General features: G+C 41.3%; 1 long non-coding RNA gene across 2 annotated transcripts; it reads right to left on the bottom strand.

Annotated features, from left to right (window-relative positions):
- Nucleotides 1–2,910: 2,910 nt before the first annotated feature.
- On the bottom strand, nucleotides 2,911–13,399 carry LOC132882155 (uncharacterized). Of its 2 annotated transcripts, XR_009654117.1 has the most exons (3): nucleotides 13,038–13,399; nucleotides 3,559–9,620; nucleotides 2,911–3,473 (listed from the first exon to the last, which is right to left on the bottom strand). It is a non-coding gene; the product is annotated as an uncharacterized LOC132882155 (long non-coding RNA). The 2 variants fall into 2 exon arrangements; XR_009654116.1 differs by having other exon boundaries at nucleotides 2,911–9,620.
- Between the last annotated feature and the right edge of the window lie 1,346 nt (nucleotides 13,400–14,745).

Raw genomic sequence — 14,745 nt, 5'->3', positions numbered from 1 at the left:
CTAACATGACTGAATAGTGTTTATACCTTTTACTATTTCTGGCTGTAAATGAAGCAGCTCTGTTTTATTCACACTGCTGCTTCATGGTTCCACTTTTGTCCAAATATTTTTAGCTGAAATACTTCAACAAAAATGGTCACTGGCATGATATTTTTAGTGTTTGTAGCTCTGACCTGTGAGAAAGAGAACTTTGATTTATATTGAGACTTTTAGATCTTTACAGCTTCAACATCGTCGAGTTTAATCCCTTTCTTGGTGCGTAGAGCCGCAGCATCAGCACCCGACCAAACACGAACATGATCTCAACTGTAATTGGGATTAATCACAATCTCACAGGCTCACCATCAGCAACTGTGTGTGAGAGTGCATCAGCTGGAACACGTCTCACTTTTGCTAATGTTGTCTTTTGTTTTAGAAAATCTACACACACACAACTCCAGAGAGAATGGATTTCACCAAATGGGTTTGTGTTTGTATCCTGTGCTTCATCGTATCTGTAGGTGAGAGCCCAGTTTCAGTGAAACCCATCAGCCTAAAGCTTTATTACAGCAGTATATTGGGTGAAAAGCAGTCAGAGTGATCCAGATGTTGATCTTTTGCTCCACAGACTCCCCCTCTGTAGGCTGTCAGATCAGTGTATCTGCTGCAGAGGGACACACAGCTGTCCTGCCGTGTGAATTAAACATCCCTGTTCAAGCAGTATGTGTCTCGTGGCGTGTGGATGATGAGGTTGTGTTTGAGCGATGTGCTGAGGAGACACTTCAGGGTTCAGGATATGAGGGACGTGTGGACGTTCCTGAGGAGGAACTGCTGAGAGGAAACTGTTCCCTGGCGTTGAAGAAGGTCAGAAAGGCTGATGAGGGAATCTACACCTGCTCACTGATAACAGGACACAGGAAGAGATCTGCCTTGACCAACCAGGAGGTGATCCAGAGTGTTAAACTCCAGCTCGATGGTAAGTGCAGTAGAGCAGATGAGGACTCGAGCCATCAGAGCAGATCAGAAAAGTGATTGATCAGAAAGGTTTTAATCATGTTTTATATCTAAAGATGCTCATACGAGCTGATTTTAATGGCATCGGTAGGTGTTGTCTCCATATTACACCGTTTAGTGTCTGTTACGCCATCCAGCTGTGCAGTTACAATCACTACATGTGTTACTCTTAATACGTAATTCCATGCTGTAGAGTTAAGGAGGAGATTAATCTGAGCATTTTGTTGAGAAAGCTGATTGTTAGCACTCTCATTGTGCTACGATGAGACATTGCTCATTTTTGTCTTTTTCTTTTTCCTCAGAAGGAACATCTGTTTCCTCTGACTCAACCTGCGAAAGCAGTTCAGATTGAAAGTCAGCTCTCACAGGTGACTGATATTAAATCTAATCCCCGCACAGGAGGTTTACACTTCCTGCATTTCTAAAATGACCAAGAGCTCTCAGATATTTCAACCAGGAAGTGATTTGAACAGAAAAACGAAGTCACAACAAGACATTTCTGATGCTGATGATGCTGATGCTGAAGTGAACGTTCCTCTCCGGCTTTGAAGAAATATCCCTGGTGAAAAATAAATGTGCTAAATGTACTAAAATTTAACATACTTTTGTGTACATATAGCCACACTAATCATCAATATACTTCAAGTGTGTTTATGATTAGTTAACTTGAGGCATGCTATATTGGAACAACTAATTTTGTACTAAATATATTTTAATTGTAATTAAATTGTAGAAAAGTGTAACTTGAAGTGTATTTAATGTACTTTTATGTGCTAAAGTGGAACAACTTAAAGTATATTTTGTATACTTTAAGTATATGACTTTATATGTACTAATATATGCTTAATTAGTCAAATTAAAGTGTACTTTGTATTATAAGTACCTTAAAATAAGTACACCTTAGAAATTACACATAACTTTCACTTAAAGTATATTTTAGTATAATATATTTCTATAAAGTGTAATATAGTATAATTATTTTAAAATGTGTTAAAAAAGTGTTAGCATGAAAGCATGATGTTAGTATACTTTTTATATAGTTACAAAAAGTACAATTTGTGTAAGTACATTTTCAATATACTATTGAAAATATGAATATACTTTAAATACAATAAAGTAAATTTCTTTTTTGCCAGGGCTGTGAAAAAAAAATTTGAATAAAAGGTGAAATTGTTCAAATAATGTCCTGAGTGGTTTCTTTCTCTCTCTTTTGTTTGTTTGTTTGTCCTGTGATAATTATTACTCTAGGCCTGTTAGCGAGCTGACTATTTAATTTTTCTACTCTGGTGCAGAAATTACTATCATTATGAGCTTCCACACAGAGCTTTATTTGAACCTTACACCCAAATATTAGCTACTTCTATGGAAAGACCCAGTTATAACAGATATACTGACTGCTCTGGTAGAGTTAACTGTTTGCTAATATCTCTCTTGTTTGGGTTTAGATGGAAAGCTCAAGTCAAGTCTACCGATTATAAATCAAGTATACCTTACCAAAAAGTTTGTACGCCCCTACTTGACTCATTCATGGGATTTTGTGTATTTTGATAATTTTCTACATTGTAGAACAATACTGAAGATATCAAAACTATGAAATAACATCTGGAACCTATATGGAATTATGTGGTAAACAAAAAAGTGTTAAAAAATACAAAATAAGTTTGATATTTTAGATTCTTCAAAGTATCCAGTGTTTACCCTGATGACTCTTTGCACACTATTGTAATTACTTTTCAATTAACAGCTGAGTCTCGCCAAAAGCTAATTAGTGGACGAGTTTCTTTCCTGCTTAATGCGTTTGAGATCACACAGTAAATAGTAAATAATAAATATACAGTAAATAGCCCTATTCCATCCACAACTGTAGTAATCCACACAGTATTCTAACAACTAAGTAAAGAGAAACGACATCCATCATTACTTTAAGACATGAAGTGACTTTTAATAACAATAAAGAATAAACAGTTAATTAGAAGGTGTGTCCAAACTTTTGACTGGTGCTGTGTGTATCACTGTATTTAGCTTTAAAAGACAAACGTAAAAATAACTGAGGAGAAAACATTCTTCAGAAAAGGGCAGGATTAAGAATATAAGGAATTATTCAGATGCTGTCACGTGTTCACTGAGTTCACACATGTAACTTCAGGACATAACATGAAATGCCCTTTACATTTTATTTTAGTAATGTTTTAACTCACATAATACAGTATTTTAAAAATGTGTGAATTGGACATATTTTTTTTCCTAAGGGTTTACACTGCTGATTGATCAGAACCAAGATAAATAAATTAGCATGGGGTTTACACTATTAAGAATGATAAAGGTCAAAATTTTTTTTTGTTATATTCGTACAGATCTGTAATCAGGTGTCAGGCTGGTAAATGTCTGATTCCTGCGTATACCACTCTGTCCAAATCTGATGTGTTTCTCTCAGTGGGTTCTGTCTTGTATGAAAGACTGGCATAGTGCAGATTCATTTCCTACAGAAAAAAAAAGAAAAAAATAAACATTCTACAGTTGATGAATTACATGTAATCATGTTATCATTTCAAGTGGACTTATTACATGGGGAAGCCGTGGTCGAAAGGTTAGACAACAGGCTGCTGGTTCGAGTCCCTGGACCTGCAGGAATGGCTGAAGTGCTTCTTGAGCAAGACACCTAACCACTAACTACTCCTGGGCAGCATGATGGTCAAGTAGTTAATGCTGTTGCCTTACAACAAAAAGGTTGCAGGTTCTAACCTCATAGCCAGCGGGCACCTTTCTGTGTGGAGTTTGTGTGTTCTCCCCATGTCAGTGTGGGTTTCTTCCGGGTGCTTCGGTTTCCCCCACAGTCCAAAGACATGCAGTTAGGTTAACATGGAGCAGCCACAGTGCTGAGGTTGTGCTGAAGTGCCCTTCATGCACTTAACCCACAACTGCTCCCCGGGTGATGTAGCATAGTTGCTCACTACTGTGGGTATGTGTGTGTGCTCATTGCTCATTTGTATGTGTGTGTGTGTTAACTGCTTCAGATGGGTTAAATGCAGAGGTTAAATTTCACTGTGTGCTGAGTCTATGCTTGAGTGTACATGTGACCAATAAAGGCTTCTTGGTTTGACGTTTTCTTCTTATATATATATCTTCTCTCTCTCTTGGCATTGATTCGCAAATGAATATTTATGAGGGGGAATGTTCACGTCGGCTACAGGCTCTCTTATGACTGATGAGACCTATCCTCGACAGACACGTTCAGCCACAGACGTTGCAGGCCAGCATGAAATCAGGGTTGGGAGCAGTGATTGGTTTATTTTTCCTTCTGCTCCTTTTGTCCTCCAGGTTTGCTCTCCAATCATCCTCAAAGGAACTGACAGCACTGTAAACAGTTTTTCACCATCTGTCACGATCTGAAGCAAGACATGTCTTGGAGTTGGGGTTGATGTTGCAGATCTTTAGGGAAGCCTTCAGGAGAGCTTTATACGTCTTGACTGGGGCCCCTGGGTTTCGACAGCCAGAGGACAGCTCCCCGTGCAAGACAATCTTGGGTAATCAATAATCTTCCATTCTGGACACATGTCCAGCCCATTGCACCTGTGACTTCAGTAGCATGGCCTCAAGAAGGGTGGCCTCCGCCCTCTGTAGGACCTCAACATTCATGATGTAGTCACGCCAATGGATGTTAAGAATGGAGCGAAGACAGCGCTGATGGAAGCGCTCAAGGAGGCGCAGGTGGCGGTGGTGGTGACCCAGGCCTCAGAGCCGTAACAGAGAGTGGTCAGGACCACAGCGTGGTACACAAGGACCTTGGTGTTCTTCTTTAGGTCCTTGTTACCCCAGATTCTTTTCTGGAGCCTGCCAAAGGCGCTGTTTGCTTTGGCAAGCCTGTTGTCGATCTCCTTGTCAATCTTGGCATACGATGAGATTGTGTAGCCTAGGTAAGTGAACTGCTGGACCGAGTTTAGTTCAGTTGGGCAGATGCGAGGCTGATACACCTTGCGAGATGCAAGTTGGTGAAGCACCTCTGTCTTGTAGATGCCATCATCCTCACCAAGCTCTTCCATGGCCTGGTGTAGCATCATGCTACAGAAGATGGAGAAGAGCGTCAGCACAAGAACGGAGCCTTGATCATTTTTTTTTAGCATTTTTTTACAACAAGGAAGAGTTTCAACCCATTTTGAGAGTCTGTCAACAATGAACAGCATGTATTTTAAGTTGCCTATGGGTGGCATATGAGTGAAATCAACTTGCAGGTACTGGAATGGGGCACGAGGTGAAGCATCATGCTTAGACATTTTTCCAGGTTGGTTGGTCCTGGCACATACAAGGCAGGTATGTAGTAGCAAATTTACAGTTTAAGCTCAGATCTGTAATGCAGAATAGTTGTTTGATGCAGAGGTGGAAAGTAACGAATTACATTACTCGCGTTACTGTACTTGAGTAGCTTTTTTGTGTACTTATACTTTTTCAAGTAATTTTTAAAGAGTGTACTTTTACTTTTACTTAAGTATGTTTTCTTTTAAGTAGTGTACTTCGGTACATTTTACATCACAACCGTTATTGAGTAAAAAAATAAATAAATAAAAAATTTAAAAAAGGCTAAAACGGAGAAGGGGAAATGCGTTCTGGAAATGAATCACGGGAAGGACAGTTGTCGCGCGCGCGAGTCTCACACAGACGATGGCGGACATGCACCGGCGCTTTAAGGGGGGGGTTCGGGGGGCTCAAGCCCCTGGGCCACAGCCAATCAGGGGCCTTGTAATATTAATAAAATAATAAACTGTCGGAATCATGGGCCTACATTAATGTACGGATAGAAATAAGGTTAGAAATAAATGAGCGCACAGTAGCCTGCTGTAAGAGACATGGTGGATGTGGTTCGCGAAACGAACACCCACAACTGGACCAGAATAAAATATAACAAAATGTAACGTCACGCACGAAAGCGCGCCAAAGACTACTGACTACAGAGACATAAATTTAGAGGCTTTGAAAGATGAAGCGTTCACGTGTTAGCAGGGCGCATAAAAGGAAAAAAAAGAGAGAGATGCAGGTAATGATAGAATTGTTGCCTAAAGTCACAGACTTTTTTAAGGTAAGGATCACCAATCTGTTCAGAATATCAGCTACTTATCAGTTATCAGCCTACCAGCAGCTAGGCTATGTGTAGCTAGGCTAGATATGCTATGATCTGTCCAACAGTAAAATAAATCAGTTGTGATTTGAATACGTGTTGTGTGATTTGAGTTATAATCCTGTTAGTATAATAGCATATTTCGATGGGGATAATAAAATGTCTAAAATGGCATCTACTGAAGAAATTGATGAAAAGATTGTAGCCTATAATTGTCACAGTTCGGGCAGCAGACAGAGTAAGCATACTGAGGGGAATAGCAATACAAAGCTAGCGCATATCCACATTTCTCGCTAGCTGTGTTGGGTGTGTTGTTAACCCGTGTGGATTTAAGTGAAATACTTGAGAAGTTCTGTGGTCAAGACAACGTTTTAAGGTAAGGACACTTGATTATTAATGTTTCCCCGCCGTGGCTTGTCGTTGACGAAAGGCCCACACGATTTTGCCTTATGCAGCTACTGCTAGTGTCATGCTTTGAACTAGGTTAAGCTCATTTGCGCTAAAGGATGGGTTTATTGAAGGACTTTGATGTAGCTAGTTTCTTTTTAAAAAATCGTATGCTCAAAACAGTATGCCCGTGTTCATCATGTTTAACTTTTTTCTTGATGGAGTGCGTGAAATATTGTTGCAAGTGGTATTTCGATGCAGTCATGTCAAAAAGGCAGTTGAATGCACGGTCTCATTCAAGGAGAAGGAAGACTTGCATGATGCTTGAACATAGATTGGTAAAATAGACCCTAGTAGGACTTGGTTTCGTGTATTTCGGTCTGTAGAGTTATGAGTTTGGCCGCTGTCCATGGTGTTTACGTTTCATGCGGCCGCCGAGCCAAGTACCTTGACTTGCAGTGAATGTTTGTTTTCATGCCGCCGAGCTATTTTTATGTATTTTATTTTTTAAAAGGACTTGTCTGTAGGTGTGTGTGTTTTATGTTTACAACACATAGGTCTACATTATAGCACACGCGCGCTTGTGTGGTTATCTCTGGCCATGCCCCTGTGTGAAAGTTACGCAGTATCACTGTCCTGTCCGTGGTAATAATCACAACCGGCTCTGTAATGATAATGCACGCATTATTCTCTCCCTCTGTGGTCGGATGTGTTGAGCGATGTGAGCGTGGGCCTTGCGCAGCTACGCTGAGCCAAACGTAACCTATCGTAGGCTTCTAGGCTAATTACGCGCTTACAATGTAAATGCTTGACACGTATTGCAAATAAAATAAGAGTGTTTTCCTGGCCAACGGTAAGGGTAGGGTTGACAGGTAGCCTATGAGGGGCCTAGCCCCTGGGCCACGGGTGTTGATAAAGTGCCCCTGCGGACATGGAGGAGACCGAGGAACCTGTGGTGGACGACCCTGCAGAAAACGCAATTTCTTCCAGTAATGAAGTGCACCCCTGGCCCTACATACGTGATCACTTCAGCTTCGTAGAGAAAAGGGGTGACAGTTTCATTATGCAATGCAGATTATGTGTGCCCAAGAAGACAACCATTGCGGCATACAAAAATTCAACATCTAATCTGCGCAAGCATGTTGAGGTAAGTATTGTCATTGGCATCATAATCACGGGCGCAGATAGAGGGTGGGACGGGTGGGATTCGTCCCACCCAGATTTAAATTCACCTCGTTCGGTCCCCCCCACTTATAGGAAGGAAAAAATGTCTATGCTGTCTTTCTTTGCATAAGGCAAACCTCACGGAAAAATCAAAAGACTAATTACCATTCGGTTTATTGAGGTGCACAGCAGTACATACATAGTTGCAACAACTCACATAAAACAAAACAAAGACTGATATTCGGTTGGTTGAGCTGCGCAGACTGCACAGGTTGCGAGCTCGAGCTTGGTTGCTATGGTTACCCACAACAAGTTTGACAGGCATATCGGGGTTGGTTTGCTGGCAGCTTTGTCCCCCCCAGTTTTTTGTCCCCCCCAGTTCAAAAAATGTATCTGCACCCCTGATCATAATGTTTCCTTTCCATAGTAAAACTGACAATAGGCTGGTTATATTCCAAAAATAGTGGATGGCATTGCTAATGTTGAAGTAGCAACCTGTTGGTACTGTAACATAATGGTAACTAGTCTGTTATTCGGTTGGCTAATCATGCAAGCAAGTTAGCTCGCCAACCTGACGTGATCAGTCCTCCTACCATTCTACGTCCAACAGGCCAGAAAGGAATACTAAGCAAAACAAATAATGTTTGAATTGAATTGTTCAATAACACACAGTGCACACAGGCAAGCTACAAGATTTCGGTGCGACATTTCACTTTCATATTTCGTGTACAATGCTTTGTGTGTGGTCAGGGCGATGTAAACGACATGACTGTGTGTATTGACCTTTTTTGTTTGTCTCAGTTTTAATGCAGCATTATCCTAAGCATTCAATTTGATACACTTCCTTTAAATAAAACATCTGGGTTGAGATGTACATATATCCTTGTTTCCTCTTCTTTTTCATTTTTGCACAACACAATGGAGGCAGAAAACACCCATTGTTAAAAGTAACGTTTTACTTTTACTCAAAGTACATTTTAAATGATCTACTTTTTACTTTTACTTGAGTAGATTTTTTGTCTGGTAACTTTACTTGTACTTAAGTAAAATTTCATCAGAGTAACAGTACTTGTACTTGAGTATAATATTTTAGTACTCTTTCCACCTCTGGTTTGATGTTCTTAATTACCCCTCTCCAGGTGACATGAGAAACACCGTGATAATGTTACATGAGGAATGGTAACACAGAAGCCATGATTGTGTCCAGGTCACCTGTAAAACAAGGCCCAGGATGACCCTTTACTCTCATGGCTTCTTCATAGGGTCACAATTTAGTAGCCGCTCTGGGTGTCACTTATTTCACAAACGACGGCAGATGACAGATCAACCCATGACTTACCACATTTCATCCTTGCTGTAGTTAGTCTATCTTTTCAACATTCCATTTGCTCTTCAACCACCCCAGATGACTGTGGGTGATAAGGAATGTGAAATTTCCACTCAGCATTTAAGTATTGACAAAGTTTTTGTCTTACTTTGGATCTAAAATGTGTTCCATTATCAATTTTAATAGTTATTTATAATTCTGTGCCTTAGGATATTTTTTTTTCACATTTTTTTACAACAAGGAAGAGTTTCAACCCATTTTGCGAGTCTGTCAACAATGAACAGCATGTATTTTAAGTTGCCTATGGGTGGCATATGAGTGAAATCAACTTGCAGGTACTGGAATGGGGCACGAGGTAAAGCATCATGCTTAGCGATTTTTCCAGGTTGGTTGGTCCTGGCACATACAAGGCAGGTATGTAGTAGCAATTTTACAGTTTTAGCTTAGATCCGTAATGCGGAATAGTTGTTTGATGTTCTTAATTACCCCTCTCCAGGTGACATGAGAAACACCGTGATAATGTTACATGAGGAATGGTAACACAGAAGCCGGGAGCGTTAGACGTTGTGTAAAGTCCCTCAACAGGCATCAGGGCCTTCGGCACACTTCTGCCAGTGTGTCAGGTCACATTCTGTGGGTCTAGATTGGAGAAAAGCAACATCAGTGCCAGGAGTGAGCACATTACTAAACATGAAATACACAGCGACCGTGCAAACATGAGGTAAGGACGTGCCCTTTTTGGCTGCCCATTTAACCACTTCATCTGCCAGCCCATTGCCCTGAGCTACTTGTGTATTAGAAATGTCATGCCCTTTAACCTCGATGACAGCTAAGTAAATAGGCTTTGAGCAAGCATCAGCAAGATCAGCTACCAAAGTGGAATTGATGAGAACTGATGAGAAGTGTGAAAGATGAGGGTGTGAGAGAGGGCCAGTTTCTCACCATCAGTGACCAGGAGAGCTGCTGCAGCCACCACACAAAGGCATGATGGCGTGCCCTGAACTACAGATGTTTTAGGTAAATAAGATACAGGATAATAATTACCACCTGCTCTTGGGGAACGACTCCAGCAGCCATACTACTGTTTTGAGAAACAAAATTCAAAACAAGCAGGTTCTCTTTGAATAGTTTGGATCCCAGGAGAGGGCCTTTAATTGGTTTTTCAGTACTTAAAGTATTCAGTTCATCAAAATGCTATTTTCTGTAAGAAAATTAACAGAACAAAGATGCTCTTACTGTGAATGTGTGCTGCATAAAATCTTTTACAAACTGCTACCCTTTCACCCTCGGCACATTTGTTTTTATGGTACTAACAATGCTTGCTGGGGCTGATTCAAAACTGAATCTAAAGATAAAGCACTGCCAAAGTTATTTTAAATATAGGGTGAGGCTGTTAGCTCAGGTATGTACTGTATTAAAGATACCAGGCCACATTTGAAAGCACGAAAGGAATTTATTTTTAATCATGCTATCTTATCATCCAAATGAGAATGGGCTCCCTTTTGAATCTGGTTCCTCTCCAGGTTCCTTCCTGATGTTGTCTCAGCGCCTTTTCCCTCACCACCATCATCTCAGGCTTGTTCATCAGGGAGAAATGTATTACTTCATACTCATCTCATCTCATCTCATTATCTCTAGCCGCTTTATCCTTCTACAGGGTCGCAGGCAAGCTGGAGCCTATCCCAGCTGACTATGGGCGAAAGGCGGGGTACACCCTGGACAAGTCGCCAGGTCATCACAGGGCTGACACATAGACACAGACAACCATTCACACTCACATTCACACCTACGGTCAATTTAGAGTCACCAGTTAACCTAACCTGCATGTCTTTGGACTGTGGGGGAAACCGGAGCACCCGGAGGAAACCCACGCGGACACGGGAAGAACATGCAAACTCCACACAGAAAGGCCCTCGCCGGCCCCGGGGCTCGAACCCAGGACCTTCTTGCTGTGAGGCGACAGCGCTAACCACTACACCACCGTGCCGCCCGTCTTACTTCATACTGTATATTTAAAAGCTATTTTTCTCTCAAGCTGCTTCGCAGCAATGTCGATTGTGAAAAGCTCTATACAAATAAATTGACTTTATTTTGTGCACAAAAGCAGGGAAATTTTCCAACCAAATCCAGATAATCCTTCTATTCAGTAGCTTCAGGAAAGTTTGCTGATTGTATGGAAAAAAGTTATTCAGTTGTTGTGTCATTTGAGACAAAAAAAGCAGTTCAAAACTCAACGACTTTATAGAAATATGTGAAATTAACAAACTGGCTTTCATCTCATCTCATCTCATCTCATCTCATCTCATCTCTCATTATCTCTAGCTGCTTTATCCTGTTCTACAGGGTCGCAGGCAAGCTGGAGCCTATCCCAGCTGACTACAGGTGAAAGGTGGGGTACACCCTGGACAAGTCGCCACAAACTGGCTTTATTAAACAAATAGTTTATTGGTGCCCCGATAGCTAACAGGTGCAGGCTTGTTTACTGATTCATCCCTTGTGAAACACTTCACATTACAGTCAGATTATTCACTGCTTTAGAAAACAGACAGCTTGTATTGCAGGACCGGCTCTGCTACCCTCTACTGGTATAATCCACTCAATTATGCTCATTATAGTACAACACCACCACCACACACACACACATTAGTGGCTCAGAAAGAGTGAACTGTTCCAGAACCAATAATTTTCTGGAAATAACTGTGAAGATAGCTAGACAGATTGATAGATAATGTAGAGTAAATTTTAGTGTCATACTGTTTTGTAATTTTCCTTTTCACTGAGTGTTGCCTCTTCAAGGACTAATGATTCAGAACATTTGGCACTGAAACATGTTCATCTTATCATGCTTGTTACGTGCGTAGCAGACGCATGTAGATGTGCATACAAGCCAACGATTAGAGACGATCCAATCAGCTTTAGAGCTGATCATGCACCCAGCGCGTGATCAGGGCATGTAATTGCAATGATGTAATGCAATAGATCTCATCTCATCTCATTATCTCTAGCCGCTTTATCCTTCTACAGGGTCGCAGGCAAGCTGGAGCCTATCCCAGCTGACTACGGGCGAGAGGCGGGGTACACCCTGGACAAGTCGCCAGGTCATCACAGGGCTGACACATAGACACAGACAACCATTCACACTCACGGTCAATTTTCACCTGTTAACCTAACCTGCATGTCTTTGGACTGTGGGGGAAACCGGAGCACCCGGAGGAAACCCACGCGGACACGGGGAGAACATGCAAACTCCACACAGAAAGGCCCTCGCCGGCCACGGGGCTCGAACCCAGGACCTTCTTGCTGTGAGGCAACAGCACTAACCACTCCACCACCGTGCCGCCCGTCGAAATAATTGTAAATCATAAATGTAGAGCCAGTAGTCTGTAGAAGGTGATCTCAGTATGGATGTGAGATTTTAAAGTGAACGTGTAACTGTTTAAAGAGAATAAAGGATAAAACAGAGGGAACTGAGGTAGGATCCAAAGAGAACCGGTGCTAGAACCCAGCAGGGTGTTTCCCACAGCAGAGCTGCTGAAAGCATGTTGGTATTTAAAGCACATCTGGTTTCCTGGAAAGGGTGTGAGATGTGTTCCATGTTCCTGTAAATCACATTCTCATCTCCTGCTTCGGGATCTGAACAAACTCCTGCCTTCATTTGTTCTTTCACCACTAAACTGATCCCATCGTCCTCATTCCACTCACACACTGTAATCAACAACAGCACAAGCAAATATTCTGCTGTTCAACTCAGTCAAAGAACTCACACACACACTTCACTGTCTTTATGTTCCATCACAGTTTTAGTTCCATTACAGCTTTTATTTTATTAACACTGCGGTAAATAGTACATTTGATACATTTTTCATCATTTAACACTTCAGATTTATTACATTTCAGTAAAAATCAAATTTATCTCCTTCTTATTATTCCTTTTATTTACATATCACATTTATTAAAAGGTTCAGGAACTCTTCACCTCCATGAACTCGACAGAAATATGATTTCAAAAAGTTCAGCTCAATTCTAAATTCAGTGAAATGTGAAATAAAAACGTACACTGCTGTAAGCTTCAGCTGATTCCTTTTCCTTCAGACTTTTTCGGTCTCGACAGACTGAGGAGAAAATTCCAGGAAATGAATCTTGACAGAGACACCGAGACTCTGAATAAAGCTCAGTCAACTGAAGCGAAGTGAAGTAAATCGACTCACTGAATCAGCTGTGGAGTCGACTCAAGACTTTCGGAAGTGAACTGAAGTTTTAACCGAAAATTTTCTCCTTAAATGTTGTTCTGTAAGGAGAGATGAGTGAAGGTGAGAGGAGGAGGAGTGAAAGGAGGATCCAGTGGCTCAGAGTGAACTCAGGTAGGCTTGGCTTTCAGTCCTGTGCCCAGTGTTTGCTCTTGTGGAGTGTAATTAGTGAAACACGTCACTTTAGTGACTCGGTTAGAAAGAGTGACTCGTTTCAGAAAGAGTCGTTTTGATTTTCTTCTGTGATTTGATTCAGACACAGGATTCAGTTGTGTTTGATGAGAGAATCAGAGAAACACACACTAACATAACTGAATAGTGTTTATACCTTTTACTATTTCTGGCTGTAAATGAAGCAGCTCTGTTTTATTCACACTGCTGCTTCATGGTTCCACTTTTGTCCAAATATTTTTAGCTGAAATACTTCAACAAAAATGGTCACTGGCATGATATTTTTAGTGTTTGTAGCTCTGACCTGTGAGAAAGAGAACTTTGATTTATAATGAGACTTTTAGATCTTTACAGCTTCAACATCGTCGAGTTTAATCCCTTTCTTGGTGCGTAGAGCCGCAGCATCAGCACCCGACCAAACACGAACATGATCTCAACTGTAATTGGGATTAATCACAATCTCACAGGCTCACCATCAGCAACTGTGTGTGAGAGTGTATCAGCTGGAACACGTCTCACTTTTGCTAATGTTGTCTTTTGTTTTAGAAAATCTACACACACACAACTCCAGAGAGAATGGATTTCACCAAATGGGTTTGTGTTTGTATCCTGTGCTTCATCGTATCTGTAGGTGAGAGACCAGTTTCAGTGAAACCCATCAGCCTAAAGCTTTATTACAGCAGTATATTGGGTGAAAAGCAGTCAGAGTGATCCAGATGTTGATCTTTTGCTCCACAGACTCCCCCTCTGTAGGCTCTCAGATCAGTGTATCTGCTGCAGAGGGACACACAGCTGTCCTGCCGTGTGAATTAAACATCCCTGTTCAAGCACTATGTGTCTCGTGGCGTGTGGACGATGAGGTTGTGTTTGAGCGATGTGCTGAGGAGACACTTCAGGGTTCAGGATATGAAGGACGTGTGGACGTTCCTGAGGAGGAACTGCTTAGAGGAAACTGTTCCCTGGTGTTGACGAAGGTCAGAAAAGCTGATGAGGGAATCTACACCTGCTCACTGATAACAGGACACAGGAAGAGATCTGCCTTGACCAACCAGGAGGTGATCCAGAGTGTTAAACTCCAGCTCGATGGTAAGTGCAGTAGAGCAGATCAGAAAGTGATTGATCAGAAAGGTTTTAATCATGTTTTATATCTAAAGATGCTCATATGAGCTGATTTTAATGGCATCGGTAGGTGTTGTCTCCATATTACACTGTTTGGTTTTTGTAACGCCATCCAGCTGTGCAGTTACAATCACTACATGTGTTACTCTTAATACGTAATTCCATGCTGTAGAGTTAAGGAGGAGATAAATCTGAGCATTTTGTTGAGAAAGCTGATTGTTAGCACT

The sequence above is a fragment of the Neoarius graeffei genome, chromosome 2 (genome assembly GCF_027579695.1).
Source record: "Neoarius graeffei isolate fNeoGra1 chromosome 2, fNeoGra1.pri, whole genome shotgun sequence".
Classification (NCBI taxonomy): domain Eukaryota; kingdom Metazoa; phylum Chordata; class Actinopteri; order Siluriformes; family Ariidae; genus Neoarius; species Neoarius graeffei.
The sequence above is the reverse complement of the archived record's forward strand: the minus strand, read 5'-3'. Positions and strand labels throughout refer to the sequence as shown.